Source organism: Pseudorca crassidens, chromosome 4, assembly GCF_039906515.1.
Source record: "Pseudorca crassidens isolate mPseCra1 chromosome 4, mPseCra1.hap1, whole genome shotgun sequence".
NCBI classification, from domain to species: Eukaryota; Metazoa; Chordata; class Mammalia; order Artiodactyla; family Delphinidae; genus Pseudorca; species Pseudorca crassidens.
Genome location: NC_090299.1, coordinates 129,604,573 through 129,612,868, shown reverse-complemented (window position 1 = coordinate 129,612,868; position 8,296 = coordinate 129,604,573).

The following is an 8,296-nucleotide window of genomic DNA, read 5'->3' as shown; positions in this document are numbered from 1 at the left end:
AAATACATAAAATTACAAATACTAGACATACTTTGGGTTAGGCATGTTCCAGGAGCTAGGGACATAGTAGTAACCAGGAGTTCTCGCTGTCTTCCAGGAGCTTATACACCACAAGGGAAGGCAGGAAAATAAACAGAAATTTACAAACGAGGCAGATTATTTTGGAAAACATCTATCTTTGGGCACTCTCATTTATTTTTTGAGGAGTATAAATTGGTCTTCCTGGAGACACATCTGGCTACAGTTGTAGAAAAATATCCTTTAAAACACGCAAATCTTTGGAAATACTGATTCTACATTGCGGAATTTATCTAAGGAAATAGATAAGCATTCAAAAAAAACACAAAAAACCTCACACACATATTTAAATATATGTTGCTATTGTAGCAAAGAATTTAAAATACAAAGTTGTTTAATAATGACAGGATTAACTAAATTGTGACGTGAGTGTTATGCTGTTATTAAAATGATTTTATATTCACTGATATGGAAAGATCTTCACTAAGTCTAATTAAATGAGAAAAAAGTTATACAAGAGTGAGTGTCATCTGGAGTAAGAGAGAGCGAGAGACACAGACAATGGCAGTGGCCCAGGGGAGCTCTGTACTCACACACTGGTTTGCTCGGAAGTGGTGAAATAACAGGCAAATTTTGAGTTTTCTCTTTTTCATCTGTATTTATCTACAGAAAACATGTCATATTTGTGTTTTTTAAAAAGTAGATAATTTTTTTAAAAGAATGACTACATTTCACTCAGTGTTTTTTCTTGAAGAGTAACAAACCCATCTCATTAAATATTCATATTTGCCCTCACTTCTTGGTCCACCTTAAATAAAAACACATATTTGATCAAGCATTAGTTTTTGCAGACTTGGAATCACCTTCTGGCTTGGATGGAGATGTATTGGAACAGGAGGTGAAGTGCAAGTTTGTTAGCCAGGACCGGACATGAGCTAAGAAAACACACGCCCTTCCTGGACGACCTTCTGCGCTTCCACATCCAGATTCACTAATGGAGCGTAACTAAAATCTGAAGTGTGATATAAAATGTTAACAGTATTGATAGAGAATAACGCATCATCTCTGTGGTTTAACTGGATCGACTTCCTTGGAAGTAATCAGGCACGTTCATCTCGATCATCTTTGTGGCTCACCTTCGTGACAGCTGCCACTATTCTAACTGGGGGGTAGAAGCCTTTCATTTTTCAGGGATGGAATAAGAGGCTTAAATCTTTGGGGTTATAAATATTGAAAGTGTTCGAGTTAAATAAATTATATTCCATGCCACCTTCATGTCCTTCCTCTCCACCCCCTCCTTTTTTTTTTTTTTTTTTTTTGCAAACAGGTGCTGTTTTATTCCTTGGTTTGAATGAGATGGACAGAGTCTAATGTGGTCCACTCTTAGCCCTATACAACAGGAGGGCTAGGCAGTCAGGCTGCTCTGCGTCTTTGGGCAAGTGGGCTCGTCTCCTGCTTGTCTGGGAAAGCATTGCACCTATAAATACCTGCACACTGTCCCCACACCTGGCACTGATGCCAACGCTTCCTAAGAGATTTATGACTCTAAGCTATTAAAGAACTCCACCTTACAAATGCACACGAGCAAAATCACATATTGGATCTGCTATTATCACTTTATCAAAAATGAGCTTATGAGGTCTTTGCTATGATGACGTTCAGCTGAAAACCTGGGGAAGAGACCGAAAGCACAGGAATTACCTTGGGGAACATTTAGAGGGTAGAAGGGCAAACTCAGAGCCAAGGCTCAGTTCCTGGGGACACTTGAGAGAAACAGCCCGAAAAGAATTCCAGTGTTGTCAGGGGATGGCCTAGGAGACCAGAAGGAGGAGAATCTTGGCAAGGAAACTTTGGGAAGATGTCAAAGACAACAACTTTCTTCAGACAGCTCTTCCCTTGGCACTCACTATTCACATGGGAGGCTGAGGGTGTCATCTTAGAGGCTTATTTCCCCAGCTGAGAGGCAAGGCTCACCCCTTCCTCATGCCCTTCTCTACAGAAACCTTGCTTCTAGTGTGTCTTCCAGTGGACGTTCTTGTTCTGTGGCACCATATCTGACTTGCCAGGTCCCTCTCGGACTGAGGGGTGGTGAGCTATGGTGGCCTACCTAACGATTGCCACCTTTCTAACCATCCTTGCAAATCCCTGTCAGATGCAAATATTCAGCTTTAGTACTGGGATAAGTCTTGCAAATGGTCAAAGGCGAAAATTAATCCCTGCCCAAGTTTTGTCCAGCAGCTGTTTCCAGGCGAAAAGTTTCACTCTTTCTAATACGGCACTTGGTGCAGGTTTGTGTGAAATTCACAGCCTCATACCTTATCAATCAATACCTCTAAGTTAGGTGAGCACTCTTGGGCCAATGACAAGTTGCCAGAGGTTTAGGAATGAAGGAACTTCAATGATGGAGAGAGACCACGCACAGAGCTTACCCAAGGCTTCCTTTGCTAGTGGAGACTAATAAAATATTATTGTTTAGAACACATGCATACACTCTAAGAATACAAAAGTCATCTACCTTTGTATTTTGAAAGAACAATCAATTTTCTCTATAATAGATTTCCTCCAGAATCTTCTTTTCTCTTGATTTTTGAATTTTTAGGAGTGTACTATTGAATTTTGCTCACAGTAAGTTATTCTTGAAAACCCTCCTTAAGTGATTTGGGGTGGGGCAGTTGGCATCCGTAAGACTCTAGTTTTCCTTCACATGTAGTTAGGAAGTAACTTACGTGCTGAAGGAGGCACTGGCATGGTCTTTATCCAGTTAGGAAAGTGAAAAGTAAGCTTCATTGAAGGTTCTGCGATCTTTGCTGCCCCTGAAGAGGAACGGATGCAGAAAGTCAGATTCGGAAGCCATTACCCATTTCAGGTACTTAATCATTGATGAAGAAATGTTTATTAACTAATTGTGTGATTTGGGGATGGGAGAATAAGGCTCAAGAAGTGTTGAAACTCTGATTCCTGTAGAGTTCACATCAAGGAACTTCATATTCTTTCATATTTTATTTAATATTTATTCAAGCTGTGGTTCTCAGAGGGTCTTACTCTGGGACCAGCTGAGGATGTGTCACGTAGTCACATTTATTCATCCACGTATATTTAGGAGTACCTTTTCTTTGCCAGGCACTGAACAAAGACATAAAACTTTAAAAGGGAACAGGTTGTCATATGGATATAATGTTAGGATGGATCTTAATCTAGCAAATGCCTACATTAATTTTTCAGTATCTCCCCCACCAGGTGTGAGAAGAGTATATCCAGCAATTGTAATATACATCCTGGCTCTTGACTAAATTGGACGCTGTGATGTCCTCACCACGTTTTGTGTCCTCTGCGACCTATTTGTCTCAATTCTTCAGCGTAAATCCGAAGGCCTTGTTTCTCCTTCTAACAAAAAGCAGAAAGGGACTTTTCTGATGGCGTAGTGGTTAAGAATCCGCCTGCCAATTCAGGGGACACCGGTTCAAACCCTGGTCCGGGAAGATCCCACACGCCGCAGAGCAACTAAATCCTTGCGCCACAACTACTGAGCCTGCGTACCACAACTACTCAAGCCCGCGTGCCTAGAGCCCTTGCTCTGCAACAGGGAAGCTACTGCAACGAGAAGCCCGTGCACCGCGAGGAATAGTAGCCCCACTTGCCGCAACTAGAGAAAGCCTGCGTGCAGCAATGAAGACCCAACACAGCCAAATAAATAAATAAATAAATAAAAAGGCAGAAAGGATTCTCCTCAGCTGAGTCTGTAGAAGACCCTCAGGGAAAGAGGGTATTATCCTTTGCTCTAGTTACAATTTATAAGATGGCTGTCAGTTCCCCAAATTCTTTTTTGGGAATCTTATGAAATGAGGACAGTGTTGTGTTTTTGAGGCAGCTGATCACCCTCTACCTATGGGTAACCTTCTAGAAATGTGTCCAGACGTTGGTGCAGGTCTTGTCACACCAGAAAGAACTAGACAGTCTGCTACTCAGAGTTTTAGGTAGCCACAGATGTGTTTTTTATTGCAGTAACTTCAGTGAGAGAAAAAGGCAACTTTTTCTCTTTTGTTTTAAGAAAAACAAAATTGGAAGGAAAGAGTTTATGCTACCATATTGGTAATTTCTAGCTGTATTATGTTCACTAATCCAGAACTGGGAAAAACAGCTTCTAATGCTAAAAGTTACAGAGAGGTAGCATCTGCTCTTAAATTTTTGCTTTCTCCCTGTATTGAAGGCCTGAGATTCTGAAGTTGTTCTTGAACTTGACCCTGCTAGTTTATAATATGCTGTCTTTTAACTACACCACAGTGCTGGTGAAAGAAACATTTACATCAAAAAAGCATATGGATTTGATAACCCACCCTGGGAAATCAAGGACACCTGTTGGTTTTTTTTTTTTTTTTTTGCTGTAAACATTTTTTGAAAGTCTAAACATAAAGCACTGGTCCAATTCATTAATATTTTGGAATGAATTTAGTTATGTGTCATAATAGAAATGGATTGTGGTGTTTTTTGTAGTTGAAAAGATCAAAATTTTCACATTATCAGTTAAAATCACGTTAGTAAGAAACATTTTGAAAATTGAATTTATTTTAAATAAATGTGGTGTCAAGTATTCAAGCAGAGAAAATCCCTCAGAGAGGTAGATGTGCATTTTTAAGAAAGAAAAGAACCACATACCTTGGAAATCATTTGCTGATATCTAAACTATTCCTGAATTTTTATAGACTGTAATTTGTTTATTTCAACTGGCTGTACAGTTTTAATTAGTTTCACTGTGGTAGAATTAGATCACTGAAGTAGATTCACTCCACTGCAAGATGAACAGCAGCCTTATGGACCACAGATTTCCAACATAAACTATAATTCAGAAAAGGCCAATACAACTCTTTTCTTTGTGGCTGGGTAACCATTTATGTCTGAGGTGAAGATGTTAATATGGAGATTTTGTGAGCTAGGAAAGAAGACGAACGCTATCATTCTAATTTATGACCTTTCATATAAGGCCAAATGTAAAGGTAACTTCAATTGTTTTATATCTCAGAGCCAGCACATAGCAGATGTATGAAATTTGGAGTGTTAGACATAAACTTTTATTACTAAATTATAAATAATTTCTCCCACGTATACTGTTCACCTTTCAAGTTCATCTTGATTAAAATACGAGAGCAGGGCTTCCCTGGTGGCGCAGTGGTTGAGAGTCCACCTGCCGATGCAGGGGACACGGGTTCGTGCCCCAGACTGGGAGGATCCCGCGTGCCGCGGGGCAGCTGGGCCCGTGAGCTGTGGCCACTGGGCCTGCGCATCCGGAGCCTGTGCTCCGCAACGGGAGAGGCCACAACAGTGAGAGGCCCGCGTACCGCAAAAAAAAAAAAAAAAAAAAAAAAAAAAAAAAAAAATCCAAGAGCAGCGTCACACCGATTTCACTGAATTTTACTACTGAGAGCGGTTTTCTAGAGTTCAGAGTGGAGCATAAAGCATAAAGACTTTCCTCATAGGAGTTCAGACCCTGAGCCCATCTCTTCTGAAATTCAAGTTATACCAAAATGATGGTCGATGACGTCTGAACATTTATTTAAACATCTCAAATGTTATATCTGAAACCCAGTGCCCATGATGTAGAATATATCACATCTTTTGGGAAAAATAAAAGGCACACCACGGTTTTTTCTGAGAAATTTGGCCCACAGTCAATAAGCTTATATTACTTCTCAGAAGATATTCGACAAGAGTATCTTTTTCCTTGTTGTCTTTAACAAAAAATTTTCACATCCCATGATAAAAGGTAGATAACAGTGGTCCAAATACCCAAATCTAGGATGTGACAGGTGTTTCTACTGTCCAGTCTGAAGCTCCAAGTGCAAGCCAGCACTTCATAGAGTTAATGCATTGCTGGAACAAGACGGCCAAAGTTACTAGAAGCATAACACTAATTTAGATATTAAAATCTGCTTTGGAGACTGTTGACCAATCCAGTTTCATGTTTGCATTTCTCATCATCAGTGTCATGAACATAACACAATCACCCACATGTCCGCAGGGCTGTTGGGTGTTTTATAAAGTAAGCTAGACGTGATATTGTTACCCAACTGGGTTTGTTTGCCTGAGGCTCAGCAAGCCAAATGCTCAGATGATGAGGTTTGCAGCAGAGAAAAGTTTATTCACAAGGCAGCCAAGTGAGGAGAAGGGAGAACAGATCTTAAAACCGCCTCCTTCAAAGGCGAGGGGCTCAGGATATTTATGGGATAAAGCTGAGGCATAGGAAGCGTGGAGAGAGGTGCCTGGAGATAAGAACAAGGTGAGGTGATCATCATTCTGCGCAAGCGCAACTATGCTACAGGCTTTTACATGGGACACGTGTTCAGAGAGTGGCGGTGCCAGCATGTTTTGAGGGTGGAGTTTTGGATCCTCTGATGTCAACAGGTCACCTATTGGACAGCCTAATGGGAAGGTCAGTGGTCCTAACCAGTCTTAACCTACCTGAGTTTGAACTGGAGACACAGGTGACTCCAAGTTTCTAAAACAAATACTTGGGCAAACATCTTATTGTTTAGGCTACATGATGCTTGGAGGACATGCAAGTTTTTGTAAAAACAAAGTGAGTTTGATCAATGAAGTCAGGTTACAGTTTATTATTTATTAATGGCTAATTGACGACTGCCCTTGACTACCTTCTCTTATGCACATGAAACACTGAAGGACGTGGTTTTTTCAAAGGCCTAAGTACAAAGAACTATACAAGTTTGGAACAAAAAAACAGAGTGGCAAAAGTTCATCTCAGTATTTTTATGCTAGCATTTGCCTATTTTAAGAATAATAAATTCAAGAGAATGAAAAGACAAGCTACAGATTGGGAGAAAATATTTGCAAAAGACACATCTGATAAAGGACTGTTATCTAAAATATACAAAGAACACTTAAAACTCAATTTTAAAAAATGAACGATCTGGTTGAATAATGGGCAAAAGATCGGAAAAGACACCTCACCAAAGAAGATGTACAAATGGCAGATAAGCATATGATGATATGTCATTAAGGAAATGCAAGTTAAAACTGTGAAGAGATACCACTATATACCCATTAGAATGGCCCAAATCCAAAATACTGGACACACCAAACACTGGTGAAGATGTGGAGCAATAGGAACCCTGAGTCATTCCTGGTGGGAATGCAAAATGGTACAGCCGCTTTGGAAGACAGTTTGGCCATTTCTTACAGAAGTAAACACACTCTTATCATACAGTTCAGCAATTGCACTCCTTGGTATTTATTCAAGTGAATTGAAAACTTATGTCTATACAAAAACCCACACACAGACATTTATAATAACTTTATTCATAACTGCTAAAACTTGGAAGCAACCAAGATATCCTTCAGTAAGTGAACGAATAAATAAACTGTGGTACATTCAGACAATGGAATGTTAACCAGAGCTAAAAAGAAATGAGTCATCAAGCCATGAAAAGATATGGAGGAACCCTAAATGCATATTACTAAGTGAAAGAAGCCAACCTGAAAATGCTACATACTGTATGATTCCAACTGAATGATATTTTGGAAAAGGCAAAACCATGACGACAGGAAAAAAATCAGTGATTGCCAGGGGTCAGTGGGGAGAGAAGGATAAAAACACAGACGAGGCACAGATGATTTTGGAGACCCTGGAACTGCTCTGTATGATACGATAATGGTGGATACATGTCATTATATGTTCGTCAAAACCCATAGAGTGTACGCCATCAAAGTGAACCCTAATATAAACTATGCACTTGGGGTGATTATGATGTGTCAGTGTAGGTTCATCAATTCTTACAACTAAAGCATGTAAGCTAAACTAAATCTTGTCATGCTATTTTTATGACTTTAAAACTCCTTAATAAATTAATGTTTGTGTTCAGGGTTTTGAAGACTTTTTCTCAGTGTACTACTATTCCGAAAAAGCCTTGCACGTGTTTTCTTTGTATAATAAAAGATGCTGGGGGGAAAAAAGCCCTGTAAAATATGGAAGGTTGCTTTGTGGGTTAGTGAAAGCCAATTCTAAGCTGCTGAGGGGGTTCTGGGCACAACTACATTTTGGTAAACATTTTTGGCTTGTGAACTAATTCATGGTGCCCACCCTGTTTATCTGCTTGGGCCCTTACAAATCTTTGCCCCTTCGAAAATGTTGCAGCTGCTCTGCAGATGAAACATGTCCTTAAAATTCTTCCTTGTCCCCTGCCCACCAGTCACAATGACTCCATGGAGGCTCTTTGGTAAAGTGAAAGAGGCTATGAATAAAAAATTCTGTTTTAAATAATTGAAACAA